This window comes from Pan troglodytes, chromosome 18 (genome assembly GCF_028858775.2).
Source record: "Pan troglodytes isolate AG18354 chromosome 18, NHGRI_mPanTro3-v2.0_pri, whole genome shotgun sequence".
NCBI lineage: Eukaryota > Metazoa > Chordata > Mammalia > Primates > Hominidae > Pan > Pan troglodytes.
In genome coordinates this window covers 37,248,161-37,267,486 of record NC_072416.2, presented here as the reverse complement: position 1 = coordinate 37,267,486, position 19,326 = coordinate 37,248,161, and the positions used below count along the sequence as shown (strand labels likewise).

Genomic DNA, 19,326 nt, shown 5'->3' with positions numbered 1-19,326 from the left:
ATATTCAAGACCAGATATCACCTTGGGAATCAGAACTGGTGCAGGATCTTGTCCTAACACTACCAAAAAGGCATATGGCTGTCCCAGCTCTGTATGTTTATGTCATCTTATAATAGAGCAACCATTTGTTTATTAAGATGGCCAAAAAGGCACATTTCAAAAATGCCTATTAAAATATTAGTAGTACAAATAATACTGCTGCTTAATTTTTTCTAGTGAGAACTGATAAAATTCAAAAGCAACATAAACAGATAAATAGTAATAATATGGTTAATCAAATTAATTGTCACATGATTATTAAAGTGAGATCATGTGTGTTAAGTAGTGGTATCTTAAGCCACTGAAATATCTTCCTTGGTCTGGAATGAGCTTTCTATGGAGATTAAAAAGATGTTAAATTGAACAGTCTTGGTTAATAAATGAAGAAGCAAAGCCAGAAACCCTGTTTAAAGAACTAACAAAAAAGGTCATGAATGATCTGGTGGTTGTTATATTTTCTTGTTTACCCGAGGAGAAGACTATGCTCAAGCATGTATTGAATCCAGTGATAGCCAGAATGTCATCCATAGTGCTAGCAGCCATTAGTAAGGTTGGAATGTCTTCCTCAACACCATATCCATTTTCTTGCAACACCATCGTGTAAAGGACAACAACAGCAAGAGAGACAGCACCTAGAACAAAACTGAAAGAAAGAATGAAAATTAATTTAAAAGCATCTTTTTAATCAAGTAGTGTTTTATAAGTACAAGTAGTTTATAATAAATGTATAACAAACATTGTTTAGAAGGATTTCAAATTTGAGTGAATGCAATTTAATGGTGATAAAACTTTTCATGCATTGTTTAGTGCTGGCTAAAATTTTATACAGACGTGGTTTAAAATGTTGGGCTGAGCACAGGTTGCAGCCTCTCCCTCTATTCCTAAATCCTTTGAAGTGAAGATGTAAAGGTCATAGAAAAATTCATAACCTAACTAGAAAGCAAAAGGAGAATCATCAATGGACAAGAAACTAAGTATATGCCAGAAAGATAAGAGACAGACAATTTAGCATTGAAAAAAGGAAACCATAAACCAAAATGTGTGTAAATAAGATTGCCTCAAAAGATACATGTGCTTCTAAAAGTGGTCCAAGCCCTGAAATGACAGGTACTGGGAGCAGGAGAGACCTCTGGGGAAACCAAATAGTTGATTATTTGGAGTAGCACTGTAAGAATGGTCAGACAAATCTACCTTCCACACATTTCCTACCTCTTGAGTAAATAAGTAAGGAAGGAAGGAAGGAACAGAGTTGTCTGCCCAAAAAAACAAGTGTGGCCACCTACGTTACAAAGGCAAATGAGAACATTTCTGGAGTGGTTGATGACACCCATGAGGAATGGGGAGGCTCCTGCTCAGAATACCTTCTATTGGCATATCTTATCCAGAATTTCACCTCATCTCTTCTACATTTACTTTATAAAGTGTGAAGTATATCCTGTGTAAAAATGCTTTTGATGCTCCTGCCAGAATCCATTTACCAGGTCAATGAACACATCTCCCAGTGCTTCTTGTTGGCTGCTAATATCTGCAGGTTTCTAGAACCCTTGTCCTGCTGACAAGCACCTACCTGGGAATACTAGAGAGGTTGTGCACCCCTCTACTTTCCCTCCAGACAGCATCTGCCAATGACGGACTGATGTGAGATTTGCTTCCGGCTGTACAACTCTATGGCACAGTTTATGCTACAGATTTCCCTGTGGGCTCAAGAAGAGACTAGACTTCTCTAAGACCACATACTGGTCTAGTTCAGTGGTTCCTGAACTCTGCTGCACATTGTAATCACCTGTTGTATTATTTTTCTCATTTTGCTTAACAAGTCATCCCCAAACATAGCAGCTTAAAACAACAAATATTTATTGTCTTATGCTTCTGTGGGTCAGGAATCTGGGCATGGCTTAGCTGTATGCCTTGACTTAAGATTTCCCATGAGGTAGGGTGGGGTGGAGAAGATCTGCTTCCAAGTTTACTCATGTAGCCATTGTAGGCTTCAGCTTTTTCCAATGGGGTTTTCCCCACAGGGCTGCCTCAGGACATGGCAGCTGGCTTCCCCAGGAATAAGTGATCAAAGAGAATTTAATCCACAACATCAATTAAAAACACAAAGTATCTAAGAACAAAACTGTGAAGACAGTCTGTACTTTTATAAAAATTGTGAGTATAATAATATAATAATTAAGATAATACCTGAATACTTAGAGAGACATTTCACAAGTGTGAACTAAAAAGCCCCAATTTTACCATTGCCCAACACCACGCCTGGCTAGTTTTTGTGTTTTTAGTAGATACAGTGTTTCACCATTTTGGCCAGGCTGGTCTTGAACTCCTGACCTCAAGTGATATGCCTGCCTTGGCCTCCCAAAGTGCTGGGATTATAGGTGTGAGCCACCATGCCCAGCCAAAGCCTCAATAATATAAAGATGTAATCTCTCCCCCAAATGAATTAATCAGAGATACACCAATCAAAATCTTTGCAGGGACTTTTACTGAGCTTGACAAGCTGATTATAAAATTCATTTGGAAGAATAAGATCTTAGAATGAAAGATCAAGTAAACTTAAGAAAACCAGACATTGTTTTTGTAAAGGTGAAATAGTTAAAACTGAAAAATAGTGACATATAAATAGACAAAATAAATTGGAAGGAAAGAGAATACAAAGTGTGGAAACAAATCTATGGGATTTGTTACATCATAAATTGGTATTTTAAATCAGTGGGAGAAAGAAAGAAATCTTTCACAAATGGTGTTGAGATAACTATTTATGTGGAAAGGAATATAGATAGATCCTTACACATAATAAATGTTAAAAGCTCAAAAGGAAAAGTAGTAATAAGAAAATGTAGTGGGCTAGGCGTGATGGCTCACACCTGTAATCCCAGCACTTTGGGAGGCTGAGGCGGACAGATCAGGAATCTGAGACCAGCCTGGCCAACATGGCAAAACCAATAGCTGGGTGCAGTCGTGCATGCCTGTAGTCCCAGCTACTTGGGAGGTTGAGGCAGGAGAATCACTTGAACCTGGGAGGTGGAGGTTGCAGTGAGCTGAGATCATGCCACTGCACTACAGCCTGGGTGACAGCAAGACTCTGAACAACAACAAAAAAAAGATGTAGAATAATATATTTGTGACCATGAGGTAAAAAGGACCTTTTGAATGATACATACAAAGGCATTAGACATAAAAAGAGATTTTGATACATACAAAGGCATTAGACATAAAAAGAGATTTTGATACATTCAATTATATTAAAGTAGTACTTCAAAAGCAACTTCAAAAGTACTATAATAAAGTACTACTTCAAAAGCAATTCTGCTCTTTCTCCCCCTTTTTCTCTTTTTCATTTTCAAAGTCAAGTGAACGGTGTTGTGTATTGGCAATTCTGTCTGTTGAAAATAACAAAATACACTTCTTAGAGTGAAAAAAATCATCACAAACAAAATTAAATATCTACTGATATTTGCAGTACATATAATTTACAAATGCATATAACAGATATAATTAATAAAGAAGACCAACTCAACAAAAAAATGGACAAAGATATGAACAGGCTAGTTACAGATAAGGAAAAGCTGAAGGACAACACATATATAAAAGATATTCAAGCTTGTGAATAATCACAGAAATGCAAATTAAAATAACAAAAATATGCCATTTTTTCAATCATCAGACTGGAAAACATTATAAAATTTAATAATATCAAGGATTTGCAAGGATTTTCAAGAACAACAGGTATGCTCATAAGCTACTGGTATTAGGGCAAATTAAAGTGGCCATACCGAAAGGATTTTGGCTGTATATATCAAACTAAAAATGCATGTAACCCAGGTAACTATTCTAGACAAACTTATATTTATGTAAAATCAGACAAATAAAATGCTATTTTTGTTATAACATTGTAAATAAAATCTGCTGTTGACATACAATGTAATCTTATACAATTAAAAGGAATAAACTACATGTGTATCCATCTTGAGATGGATAAACCTCGAGACTATTGTTGAGTGAAAAGAACAAATTGTAAAGTAAAATTTTCTTGGGTATGATTACATAAAAATGCACAAAATAATACTCTTTTTTTCTCTGGGTTCACAAATACATTTGTTAGAAGTCCAGAACATTATTTTTAAAGCTCTAGAATGATAACATAAAACTCATGAAGATGCTGCCACTCTGTCTCCAGCGGCACATGAGTGCACCCCACAGCACCATTGCCCCGGCTGGCACGTGCAAGTATGCAGAACACCCCCATCCCACTCCTGCCGGCACTGCACCCCTGCCAACACATGCATACCTGCTGTGTGCTGCTGCTGCTGGCACATATGTGTGAGTGGGGACCTTGCTACAATCACTACAGTGAAGCACTTTGGCTGGCACACCCCATCAGAGTGTTGTTGCCAGTGGACTGGGAACACCTTAGTGCTTAACATTGAAGGGCCAGACAACAAATCTGTGGGTATGGTACCAGCCTTGCAAAGTTAGAGCATGCAGTTCAGGAGTGCTGAGCTGAGCCTTTGCCCCCTGAAATCTTCCAGAAATGAAGCCATTTGACTGAAACTACCTTGTGCCACAGTCAAACCCTCAAGGGCATTAAAGAATATAAAAAAGGAAAAAACTCCATCCAAAGGACAGTGAGTCAAAACATTAAAGGAACCTTAGCCCACACAGATGTGAAAGAACCAGTGCAAGAACTCTGGCAATGTAAAAAGCCAGAATGTCTTCCTGTCTTCAAGCAATCATACTAACTCTCCAACAATGGTTGTTAACCAGGACTAAATGACAGACATAGATTTCAGAATCTGGATAGAAACAAAGATCATTGAGATTCAGAAGAAAGTCAAAATCCAATCCAAATAATCTAAGGAATCCAATAAGATGACATAAGAGCTGAAAGATGAAATAGGCATTTTAAGAAAGAACCAAACTAAACTGATAGAGCTGAAAAATGCACCTCAAGAATTTCATAATGCAATAACAAGTACTAACAGTAGAACGGACCAAGCTGAGGAAAGAATCCCAGATCTCAAAGACCACTTCTTTGAATCAACTCAGTCATATGAAAATAAACAACAGAAAAGAATGAACAAAACCTCTGAGAAATCTGAGATTAGGTAAAGAGACCAAACATATGACTCAAGGCATCACTCAAAGAAAGGGAGAAAGAACAAGCAAGTTGGAAAACATATTTGAGGATACTGCCCACAAAAATTTCCCAAATCTTGCTAGAGAAGTCACCATTTAAATCCAGGAAATGCAGAGAATCCTGTGAGATACTATACAAGATGACCATCCCCAAGACAGAGAGTCATCAGATTCCCCAAGGTCAACATGAAATAAAAAAATATGAAAGGCAGCTAAAGTGAAGGGGCAGGTCACATACAAAGGGAATCCCATCAGGCTAACAGTGGAACTATAAGAACTATAAGATACTCTACAATCCAAAAGAAATTGGGGGCCTATATTCAGCATTCTTTTTTTTTTTATCGAAACGGAGTCTCACTCTGTTGCCCAGGCTGGAGTGCACTGGTGCTATCTCGGCTCACTGCAACCTCCACTTCCCGGGTTCAAGCAATTCTTCTCCCTCAGCCTCCCAAGTAGCTGGGACTACAGGTGCACACCACAACACCTGGCAATTTTTTGTAATTTTAGTAGAGACAGGATTTCACCATATTGGCCAAGGTGGTCTCAAATTCCTGACCTCGTGATCTGCCCACCTCGGCCTCTCAAAGTGCTGAGATTACAGGTGTGAGCCACCACGCCCGGCCTTCAGCATTCTTAAAAAAAAAAAATACTTGGCCGGGTATGGTGGCTCATGCCTGTAATCCCAGCACTTTGGGAGGCTGAGGGGGGCAGAACACAAGGTCAAGAGATCAAGACCATCCTGGCCAACATGGTGAAACCTCATCTCTAATAAAAATACAAAAATTAGCTGGGCATGGTGGTGCATGTCTGTAGTCCCAGCTACTCGGGAGGCTGAGGCAAGAGAATCACTTAACCCAAGAGGTGGAGGTTGCAGTGAGCCGAGATAGCACCACTGCACTCCAGCCTGGGGACAGAGCAAGACACTGTTGCAAAAAAAAAAAAAAAAATTCAACCAAGAACTTAATATCCAGCCAAACTAAACTTCATATGTGAAGGAGAAGTAAGATCCTTTTCAGACAAACAAATGCTAACGGAATCTGTTACCACCAGACATGCCTTACAAGAGGTCCTTAAGGGAGTGCTAAGCGTGGAAGTGAAAGACTGTTAATGGCCACCACAAAAATACATTTAAGTACATAGACCATTGACGTTGTAAAGTAACTACACAATCAAGTCTGCATAATAACCAGCTAACAACATAATGGCAGGACCAAAGCTATAAATACCAATATTAACTGTGAATGTAAACAGTATAAATGCCCTGCTTAAAACTCACAGAATGGCAAGTTGGATAAAGAAGCAAAGCCCAACTGTATCTGTTGTCAAGAGACCCAGCTCATATGCAACAATACCCATTGGCTTGAAGTAAAAGGATGGAAAAAAATCTACCAAGCAAATGCAAAACAAAAAAGGGTAAGCATTGTTATTCTAATTCAGACAAAATAGACTTTAAACCAACAACAATCAAAAAGACAAAGAAGGGCACTACGTAACGATAAAGGGTTCAATTCAACAAGAAGACTTAACTGTCTGAAAGATAAATGTGCTCAAAACTGGAGCATTCACATTTGTAAAACAAGTTCATAGAGACCTATAGAGAGACTTAGATAACCACAGAATAATAGTGGGAGACTTCAACGTCTCACTGATGGTACTAGACAGATCATAGAGACAGAAAATGCACAAAGATATTCAGGACTTGAAGTCAACATTTGGCTAAGTGGACCTAACAGCCATCTACAGAACACTCCACCCAAAAACAACAGAATATATCTTCCTCTCATCTGTACATGGCATATATTGTAAAATTGATCACACTATCAGTCTAAAATTATTTTCAATAAATTAAAAGAAGCCCCTGAAATCATGCCAACCACACTCTTGGACCGCTCAGTGTAGCAAAAATAGAAGTCAACACTAAGAAGAACTCTCAAAACCATACAATTACATGGAAATTAAACAACCTGTGCCTGAATGACTTTTGGGTAAACAATGAAATTAAGGCAGAAACCAATATATTCTTTGAAACTAATTAAAACAAAGATACAATATTTTAGGCTCTCTAAGACACAGGCAAAGCAGTGTTAAGGGAAAAGTTTATCGTGCTAAATGCCCATATTGAAAAGTTAGAAGGATCTTAAATTAACAACCTAATATCATACCTAAAGGAAACAGAAAAACAAGAGGAAACCAACCCAAAGCTAGCAGAAGAAAATAAATAACCAAAATCAGAGCAGAATGGAATGAAATTGAGTCATGAAAAGCCATACAAAAGATAAATGAAACTAAAAGCTGGTTCTTCGAAAGAATAAATAAATTTGATAGGTCACTAGCTAGACCAATAAGGAAAAAAAAAGAGAAGATACAAAAAACACAATCAGAAATGGTAAAGTGGACATTACCGCCAACCACACAGAAATACAAAAAACTCTCAGAGACTAAGATGAACATGTTTATGCAAACAAAGTGGAACACCTACAAGAAATGGGTAAATTTCTGGAAACATACAACCTCCCAAGATTGAACTAGGAAGAAACTGAAATCCTAAACAAACCAAAAATGAGTTCTGAAACTGAATGAGTAATAAAAAGTCTCTGAGCCAAAAAAAAAAAAAAAAAAAAAAGCAAGCCCAGGACCCAACAGATTCACAGACAAATTCTACCAGAAGTGTAAAGAAGAGCTGGTACCAATGCTACTGAAATTATTCTGAAAAAATGAGGAGGAAGGATCCCTCCCTAACTCATTTTATGAGGTCAGCATCATTCAGATATGAAAACCTGGCAGAGACACAACAAAAAAGAAAACTTCAGGACAGTTATCACTGATGATCATAGATGCAAAAATCCTCAACAAAATACAAGCCAACTGAATCCAGCAGCATATCAAAAAGCTAGTCCACTATGATCAAGTAAGCTTTATTGCTGGGATGCAAGTTTGGTTCAAGATATACAAACCAATCAATGTGATTCATCATAAAATAGAACCAAAAATAAAAACATCCCTTCTTGATATAAACCCTCAACAAATGAGTTACTGAAGGAGCATACCTCAAAATAATTGAAGCCATTTATGACAAACCCACAGCCAACTTCATACTGAATGGGAAAAAGCTGGAATATTCCCTTTGAGAACCGGAACAAGACAAGGATGCCCACTCTCACTACTCCTATTCAACATAGTGCTGGATGTCCTAGCCAGTGCAATTAGGCAAGAGAAAGAAACACAGACATCTAAATAGGAAGAATGGAAGTCAAACTATGCCTCTTCATAGGTGAAACACTTTTATACCAAGAAAACCCCATAGTAGCCTCTCAAGAGCTCCCAGATCTGACAAATGACTTCAGCAAAGTTTCAGGATACAAAAATCAATGTACAAAAATCTGTAGCTTTTCTATACACCAACAACATCCAAGCTGACAGCCAAATCAAGAATGCAATCCCATTCACAGTAGCCACAAAAAAACTACAAAATACCTTGGAATACAGCTAAGCAGGGAGCTGAAAAATCTCTAAAATGAAAATTACAAACGAGTGCTCAAAGAATCAGAGACAACAGAAACAAAAGGAAAACATTCCATGATCACAGATAGGAAGAAGCAATATTGTTAAAATGGCCATACTGTCTAAGGCTATTTACAGAGTCAATGCTATTCTTATCATATCACCAATGACATTTTTCACAGGATTAAAAAAAAGCATTCTAAAATTCATTTGGAGCCAAAAAAAAAAAAAGCACAAATAGCCAAAGCAATCCTAAGCAAAAAGAACAAAGTCAAAAGCGTCACACTACCTGACTTCGAATGGTACTACAATGCTACAGTAAGCAAAACAGCATGGTTATGCTCAGCAAAATAAATAATCAGCAGAGTAAAAAGACAACCTATACAGTGGGAGAAAATCTTTACAAACTATGCATCCAGCAAAGTACTAATATCCAGAATCTATAAGGAACTCAAAAACAGACATAGACCAGTGGAACAGGTTACAGAACGCAGAAATAAAGCCACACACCTATAGCCATCTACTCTTCAACAAACTTGACAAAAACAAGCAATGGGGAAGGGAATCCCTACTTGGAAATTGTGCTGGGATAACTGGCTAGCCGTATGCAGAAAATTGAAACTGGACTCCATACGTTTCACCGTTTACAAAAATCAACTCAAGGTAGATTAAAGACTTAAGTGTAAAACCCAAAACTATAAAAACCCTGGAAGATAGCCTAAGAAATACCATTCTGGATACAGGCCATTCTGGACATATCCTAGGAAATTTCAATTCTGGAAAACACTTTATGACAAAGATGCCAAAAGCAATTACAACAAAAACAAAAATTGACAAATGGGACCTAATTAAACTAAAGGGCTTCTGCACAGCAAAAGAAATCATCAACAAACAACCTATGCAATGGGAGAAAATATTTGCAAACCATGCATTCGACAAAAGTCTAATATCCAGAATCCAAAAAGAACTTAGAAAAATCAACAAGCAAAAATCTAACAACCCCATTAAATGCGCAAAGGACAGGACAAGACACTTCTCAAAAGAAGACAAACACGTAGTCAACAAGTATACGAAAAAATATTCAACATCACTAATCATTGGAGAAATACAAAACAAAAGTGCAATGAGATACAACCTCACAGAAGGCAGAATGCCTATTATTAAAAAGTCAAAAAGTAATAGATGCTGGCAAGTTTGGGGAGCTACTCCCAGGTCTTTGGAAGGCTGAGGCATGAGAATTGCTTGAACCTGGGAGGCAGAGGTTGCAGTGAGCTGAGATTGGGCCATTGCACTCTAGCCTGGGCAACAGAGCAAGACTCCATCTCAAAAAAAAAAAAATACAGAAAGAGAAAGAAAGAAAAACCCACAGCCAACATTATACTGAATGGGGAAAAGTTGAAAGCATTCCCCTGAGAACTGGAACAAGACAAGGATGCCCACTTTCACCACTTCTATTCAACATAGTACTGGAAGTCCTAGCCAGAGCAATCAGACAAGACAAAGAAATAAAGGGCATCTAAATCAGTAAAGAGGAAGTCAAAGTGTTGCTGTTCCTGATGATATGATCATATAATGAGAAAACCCTAAAGACTCATCCAAAAAGCTCCTAGATCTGATAAATGAGTTCAGTAACGTTTCAGGATACAACATCAATGTACACAAATCAGTAGCACTGGTATACACCGACGGTGACTGAGCTGAGAATTAAATCAAGATCTCAACCCCTTTTAAAACAGCTACAAAAAAAACAAAACAAACAAACAAAACCAAAGAAAAAAACCCCAAGCAAACCAACTTAGGAATATACCTAACCAAGGAGGTGAAAGACCTCTACAGTGAAAACTACAAAGCACTGCAGAAAGAAATCATAGATGACACAAACAAATAAAAACACATCACATGCTCATGGATAGGTAGAATCAATATTGTGAAAATGACCATACTGCCAAAAGCAATCTACATCATCATTCTTCCCCGAGCTAGAAAAAGCAATCCTAAAATTCATGTGGAAGCCAAAAATAGTCTGCATAATGAAAGCAAGACTAAGCAAAAAGAACAAATGTGGATGCATCACATTGCTTGACTTCAAGCTATATTATAAGGCTATAGTCACCAAAGCAGCATAATACTGGTATAAAAATAGGCACATAGACTAATGGAACTGAATAGAGAACCGAGAAATAAAGCCAAATACTTAAGCCAACTGATCTTTAACAAAGGAAACAAAAACATAAAGTTGGGAAAGGACACCATATTCAACAAATGGTGCTGGGATAATTGGCAAGCCATATGTAGAAGAATGAAACTGCATCCTCATCTCTCACCTTATACAAAAATCAACTCAAGATGTATCAAAGACTTAAATCTAACACCTGAAACTATAAAAATTCTAGAAGGTAACATTGGAAATACCCTTCTAGACATTTGCTTAGGCAAAGACTTCATGACCAAGAACCCAAAAGCAAAGGCAACAAAAACAAAGATAAATAGATGGGACTTAATTAAACTAAGAAGCTTCTACACAGCAAAAGAAATAATCAGCAGAGTAAAAAGACAACCTATAGAGTGGGAGAAAATCTTTACAAACTATGCATCCAACAAAGTACTAATATCCAAAATCTATAAGGAACTCAAATCAGCAAGAAAAAAACAAATTATCCTATCAAAAAGTGTGCTAAGGACATGAATAGACACTTCCCAAAAGAAGATATAAATGGCCAAGAAACATGAAAAAATCCTCAATATCACTAATTATCAGGGAAATGCAAACAAAACCAAAATGCGATACCATCTCACTCCTCCAAGAAGAGCCATAATCAAAAAATTTAAAAAAAATTGATGTTGCCATGGGTGTGGTAAAAAGGGAACACTTTTACACTGCTGGGGGGAATGTAAACTAGTACAACCACTATGGAAAAGAGTATGAAGATTTCTTAAATAATTAAAAGTAGATCTACCATTTGATCTAGCAATCCCACTACTGGGTATCTACCCAGAGGAAAAGAAGTCATTATATGAAAAAAACACTTGCACACACGTTTTTTGCAGCACAATTTGCAATTGTGAAAGATATGGAACTAGCTCAAATGCCCATCAATCAATGAATGCATAGAGAAAATGTGGTGTATATATATGTATGTATATACACACATATATGTGTATATATGTGCATATACACATATATATGTGTGTATATATGTATATGTGTGTATATATATACACACACAGACCATGGACGGAATACTACTCAGCTATAAAAAGGAATGAAATAATGGCATTCACAGCAGCCTGGAAGGAGTCAGACACCATTATTCTAAGTGAAGTAATTCAGGAATGAAAAAACTAAACATCGTATGTTCTGACTTATAAGTGGGAGTTATGCTATGAGGATGCAAAAGCATAAGAATGATACAATGGACTTTGGGGACTTAGGGGGAAGAGTAGGAGGAGGGTGAGGGATAAAAGACTACACCTTGGGTGCAGTGTACACTGCTCTGGTGATGGGCGCACCAAAATCTCAGAAATTACCACTACAAATATTTTCCATGTAAACAAACACCACCTGTTCCTTAAAAACTAATGAAAAAAATAAAAAAGACATGAGATCAACCTAAATGCCCATCAATGGTGAACTAGATAAAGAAAATGTGGCACATATACACAATAGAATAATACACAGCCATAAGAAAGAATGAGATCATGTCCTTTGGAGCAACATGGATGGAGTTGAGGCCATTATGCAAAGTGAATTAACACAGGAACAGGAAACCAAATATCCCATATTCTCACTTATAAGTGGGAGCTAAACACTGAGTACACATGGACAGAAAGAAGGGAACAATCATCACTAGGTGAATTTGAGGGTGGAGGGTGGAAGGAGGGGGAGAATAGAAAAACTACCTATTGGGTATTATACTTACAACCTGGGTGACAAAATAATCTGCATACCAAACCCCTGTGACATGCAATTTAGCCATATAACAAGCCTGCTCATGTACCCCTTGAGCCAAAATAAAAATTGGAGAAGAAAAAAACTCCTAAGAGTTGTCACTTTGGGTAGAGTTATGGGCATTATGATTTGAAGGCATAGTTTAAGGTCATTCCTCCTTTATTTATAAAGTTCTAATTTTTAAAATAAAAGTGCATTTGAGTATTTAATCATAAACATTAATTTAAAAATTCACTGGATTTTGTAGTAACTATGTAATGGATGAACTTTGCTATGAGTGTCATTGGAATGGATAAGCAGAGACAAAAGTTGATGAATTAAGAAATGAAAAGGAGTTAGGATCTAGAGACAGTAGTTATAGACTTATTTTGAGGAATTCAAACATAAGATAAATGGATGGTAGATAAAGATGGATGGGGCATTGGATATACGGCAAGAGTTTTTGTTTGCTTGCTTTCTTTAAAATGGGAGAGTTTATATTTATACACCTATGTCTACATAAAATGTTTCTCAAATATATATATATACACACACACATATATATGAAATGTGCAACTGTATTTACATATAGCTATGAGGAAGAGGCCATTAGATAGACTAAAACATACAGATACGTTATAATACAGATGAAAAGGAATAAATTGATCACGTGAATTTTCTTTATGATAAACATTTAGGGGCTATGAATGTTTGTTAAAAAAAATTTCGTGCAATTTGGGACATTCTCTGCTTTTAATCAACTGCTTTCCAAGGATTTTAACACTGTGAAATGAATTTTAATAGAGATTTTCTATACAATATTCTGAATGTTTTAACAGTTTTAAACAAGCATCCTTAATTGAATATTTTCATAAGAAAAAATGAGAAAGAAATTACCCTAATAGAATTGCCCATTGCCAGGGAAATTTCATAATGAAGTGGGAAAAAACAGCAGCAGCACTTGCCTCCATGAGGCATGGACCTACAGCCAATCTGAAACAAACCACCTTCAAATGTCTCAAAGCCTGAAACACAAAACAGTCACATTTGATGCATTTACAATGGCCAACAAGAAAATTATTTTAACAAATGTTGGACTATAAAGTCTTTTTTCATAAGAAGCTTTCACTAAACAAAATCTCATTTCAACAGATTGTCCCACTGGACTTTGAACTCTATTATATTTTATATGTCATCATAGGTTGGATTATAAACAATTTCATCTTTTATAAAATATTATTGTATTTTAATTATTAAAATATCAATTTTACTGTGATTAAATAGCTAATGCTACCTTCCTGAACTTTCCTAATACATAGTATAATAATAGTGTCCTAGTAGTGTTTTCCCATTAACTTTTTGATATGAACTCTTTGATTAACTTAATAAGTATAAATACAATACTAACATGCCAAAGAAAATAACTTAAAAACTGCATAATTCATTTTAAAAGGGAGAACTTTTCAATTTTCTCCTTGGTTCATAGTTTCTGCTGGAGAATATAATCTCATTGGCTATAATTATTTATGCTCTTGAGCTATTTCTATTAAACCACATTTGCCACATTTATTTGAGTGGCTGTCATATTCATGAATAGTCATCTTCTTATAGATGGGATTTATGATCCCTAGAATGTAATATTTTAAGAAATGCTTTAAAAGATTAGATTTTACAATAATGCAAAGATAATCAGGAACATAATCCTGTAGAGAAAACGTCATAAAAAATTACTGAAATCCTTAATCTCCCTAAAAAAAGAAAAAGAATTGTATAAGGTTTTTCTTATAAAACGTTTGTTTGTTTTGTTTTGTTTTGTTTTATGAGACGGAGTCTCACTCTGTCCCCCAGGCTGGATTGCAGTGGCACTATCTCAGCTCACTGCAACCTCTGTCACTCAGGTTCAAGCGATTCTCTTGCCTCAGCCTCCCGAGTAGCTGGGATTACCAGGTAAATGCCACCATGCACGGCTAATTTTTGTAGATTACAGGCATGAGCCATCATGCCCGGCCTTTTTTTCTTTATCTTAGATGTGTTTACAGACTCCACTTGGAACAGGTAAATAAAATTTTTGCTTCTTTTTCTTTCTCACCATCCTCTAATATTTGAAATAACCTTACTCGATTTGTAATTGTAAATCTACCTGTGGATCGAGTCCAAGCCCAGCTTGTATTAGAATAATGTTAAGGGCAATGCTTCTTAAAATTGAAGACCATGCGTTAGGAACATGGACATGTTCACTGATGAATGGAACATTCCTAACTGTAAATCCAGCCAGTAACATCCCTTAAAAGAAAGAAAATAAACATACATGACAGTTCATTTTTCTGAGAAAGAAAACAGAAATGTTTACTTTATTTTCTAATGCACTATGTCTCTCATTATTTTGGTAAAGGGCAGGTTACAAGCAAGTAGAGAAGGCAGCATGAATAAAGGAATGGCAATAAGAAACAATACACCTAAATGGGGTTCAACAAGTAATTTAGTGTTGCTGGAACATACAGGGCAAGGAAAGGAGGGAGGAGAATGAGCTTGGTGGGCCAGATCATAGAAAGGTCTCCCCCCCCTTTGGCAAAGTAAGGCACCATGGGAAGGTTTTAGGCAGGAAGTAATATAATGAGTCTTGCGATTTTTATATGAGGGTCTTGGTGAATTAGTTAGGGATAAAACTGGAGACAGAGACCAAATTGAAGGCTCTGTCACAGTCCACGCAAAAGTTGGAAACAAATAGCCTAAGCTAGAGCAAAAGAGAAAGTTTGGAGCGGAGGAAAATGATTCAATAAATACTTAGAAGGTGCTGTAAGAAAACTGTGGATACAGAAGGGACAGCAGAGATAAGATGTAGAGATTATCTCTACTGACAGTGTACTGAATATATATTTATTTTTGGGGACAGGGTCTCATTCTGTTGCCCAAGGTGAGTGCAGTGATGCAAACATGGCTCACTGTAGGCTTAACCTCCTGAGCTCAAGTGATCCTCTTGCCTTAGCCTCCTGAGTAGCTGAGACCCAGAAAAATTTTTAATATTTTGTAAAGACAAGGTCTGCTATGTTGCCCAGGCTGGTTTTGAACTCCTGGGCTCAGGTGATCCTCCTGCCTTGGCCTCCCAAAGTGCTGGGATTATGGGCATGAGCCACCATGCCTGGCCCACTGTACTGAATATTTAGATATATTTGAATACAGTAAGTTCTCACTTAACATCGTCGATAGGTGATTGGAAATGGCAACTTTGAGTAAAATGGTATATAATAAAACCAATTTTAGCATAGGCTAAATGATATAAACAAGAGTCAATTTCCTACAGCATATTTCTGGTCACAAAACATCATCAAACTTCTCAATAAAGATCCAAAACACTTCTAGTATTAATGAAATAAATGTGAGCTCTACATACATTTTACAAAGTTTTATAAAATAAATAAGATAATTCTTTACTTAATTTTTGATGAATCCATGAGTGATGGTGGTTATTGCAGTGATGGTTACAATCAAAGAATAAATGTTTACAAAGTGAAAATTGTAAGGAGCACCTCCTCCCACTATACAGTTCAAAAACAAACACAAATATGGTAGGCTGGCTGAGAGTTTTCACATCACATTGTTTATTGTCTTGCATTTGTATGGTTATCATATACTTAACAAAATTTTATTTTGCAATAATTTATATTCATTCATTTATTCATTGTACAATCCACTAGTTCAGGGTCATTGTACAATCCACTAGAATACTAGTTCAGGGTCAAAGGTGACTGAAACTTAATCCAAAAAAATCAAGGAGGGACTCCCTCCCTAACACATTCTATGAATCTAGTATCACAATTATACCCAAATCAGGCAAAGCCATACACACACACACACACACACACACTACTGGTCAATATCCCTGATGAACATAGATGCAAAAATTCTCAACTAGCAAAATGAATTCAATAGTACATCAAAAAGATAATATAGTTAAGTGGGTTTTACTCCAGAAATACAAGGATGGTTCAACATGTGAATCATTCTTCCATAAAGACATATACACACATATGTTCATTGTGGCACTATTCACAATAAAAAGACATGGAATCAACTTAAATGACTAAATAAAGAAAATGTGTTACATATACACCATGGAATACTATGCAGTCATAAAAAAGAATGGCATCATGTCCTTTGTAGCAACATGGATAGAGCTGAACACCATTATCCTAAGTGAAATAACTCAGAAACAGAAAACTCAAATACCACATGTTCTCACTTATATGTGGTAGCTAAACAATGGGTACATATGGACATAAAGATGGAAATAATAGACACTGGGGAGTCCAAAAGGAGAGAGGGTTGGAGGGTTAAGGTTGAAAAATTTCCTATAGGGTATAGTATTCACTGTTTGGTGATGGGTTCACTAGAGCCCAAATCTCACCATTATGCAATATATCCACGTACCAAACCTGCACATGTACTCCATGAATCTAAAATTTTTAAAGATTCTATTAAACAATAAAGCAACAGGAATAATGTACTAAGGATATTAAATTTATTTTAAAAATAAATTTTGGATAAAACTTGTGTGTGTATATATGTAGACAGAGAGAGAAATAAATGGCCCTATAAAAGAGCTATATACACACACACACACACACACAGCAAATACACACATGAAGAAACTATATAAAACATACTACATTGAAATATTTCTGAATTATGACTAACTCAACAAGAAAATGTTCAAAATTTGCATATAGTCAATAATAAAGAAAAGAGAGCTAATTATATACTTACCAAGAAGAGGTGGAAGTGGAGGCACTAAAGGTATTCTAATGAGTTGTAAAATTTTTCCCCCAATAATGGCACTATAAAAAATAATTAACAATCCAAATAAATTTCCACCAGGGAGAGCTTCAGAGCCTAAGATTGACCAGGTCATACACCATATCACAAACAGTGTAACACCTGAAATACAAAAAAGTGTACAGCTATATATCCACATACACATAGATGTATACAAACAAAGGATCAATTCTCTTTTATCGTATATACTAATAGCCAGTTCTATAAAATGATACATGGTATAGATCAACATTGCTTACTAGTTTGGTGAAAGAGATATCTGCTTAACATATATTCCAAATAACCTGTCAATTTATGAAGTAGGTTTTAAACAAAGTGTTTTCACTTTAAAAATATTTAAAAACTATATGTGGGCCAGGTGCAGTGGCTCACGCCTTAATCCCAGCACTTTGGGAGACTGAGGTGGGCTGGATCACATGAGGTCAGGAGTTTGAGACCAACCTGGCCAACACAGTGAAATCCCGTCTCTACTAAAAACACAAAAATTAGCCACGCGTGGTGGTGCGTGCCTGTTATCCCAGCTACATGGGAGGCTGAGTCAGGAGAATTGCTTAAACCCAGGAGGTGGAGGTTGCAGTGAGCCAAGATTGTGCCACTGCACTCCAGCCTGGGTGACAGAGTGAGACTCAGTCTCAATAAAAAAATTAAAAAAATAAAAAAAAAACCTATATGTGAACTCTTGAAAATGCTAACTTATAATATATGATAGTTAAAAACATCATGGCAATATGATGAGATTTACTTCATTTTATATTTTAAAATAGCTTTTTCATCAGGATGGAAAATAAGAGGATGATTGGCTGTGATAAGAATTCACAACCTTATTGAAGATCACAGTGTCAAGGTGCCAAATCTTTTAACAGGAACCTGCTAAATCTTTTTATTGAAAGGATAATTCAACTGATATTTGGCATAAATGTATTATAGGAGGAAATGGCTGGAAGAAATGAACCTAGATTTTGTGGGAATAAATATAAAGTATCTTAGATTATGTGTAGGAGGTAGAGGTAGATTAAGATGAGTAGATATAAGTTACTAGACATCTTGTTTCTGACAACTAGGTGCTACTCACTGAGGAATCCACAGGTTTCTGTAAAGGACAGACAATAACATGGTAAATTTCCATTTGCTAATTAAATGGCTACCTTTATTTGCTATGAATCATAATTGCTAATGCTTTTAATATTCTTAAAACAGCTTACATGAATTTTTTAGCTATGACCCCTTTCTGGCTGTATAGAATTTGCCAGGGTAGAAGAGGAGGATTTTGACTCACTCCAGGCAGAAAGTTAGAACAAAGTTTTTTTCCTCCTCCCCTCTGATTATTGTCGTCCTGCAAAACTGGAAGCCTTGGAGGGCTAAACTCTTACTAAAATAATGGACCAGGCTGAGCATGATGGCTCGCGCCTGTAATCCCGGGACTTTGGGAGGCCGAGGTGGGTGGATCACCTGAGGTCAGGAATTCAAGATGAGCCTGACCAACACGGTGAAACGCCATCTCTATTAAAAATACAGACAATTAGCCTGGCCTGTTGGTGCATGCCTGTAATCCCAGCTACTTGGGAGGCTGAGGTAGGAGAGTTGCTTGAACCCAGGAGGCGGACATTGCAGGGAGCTGAGATGGCGCCACTTCACTCCAGCCTGGGTAACAAGAGCAAAACTCCATCTCAAGAAAACAAAACAAAACAAAAAACAAAAATAAAAAACACGGACCAGAAAATGTCATCCTACTGACAAATTGAGAAGACAAGGCAGTTTGTCTTAGCTGGTCTCTGGGTGGCAAAGTCTTTTTTGAGAATTCATATGTAAAACCGGACTCATCCAACTTATGCGTAGGGCTCAAATTACATTACGTGCACAGGTTAGGGATCCCAAAGTTCTAAACCTAC

The 19,326-nt window shown here is 36.6% G+C and overlaps 1 long non-coding RNA gene across 1 annotated transcript; it reads right to left on the bottom strand.

The window, feature by feature from the left end:
* Positions 1–3,173: 3,173 nt before the first annotated feature.
* LOC112207560 (uncharacterized) lies at positions 3,174–17,533 on the bottom strand. Its single transcript, XR_008540036.1, has 4 exons — positions 17,369–17,533; positions 14,745–14,887; positions 13,502–13,629; positions 3,174–3,419 (listed from the first exon to the last, which is right to left on the bottom strand). It is a non-coding gene; the product is annotated as an uncharacterized LOC112207560 (long non-coding RNA).
* Positions 17,534–19,326: the final 1,793 nt, after the last annotated feature.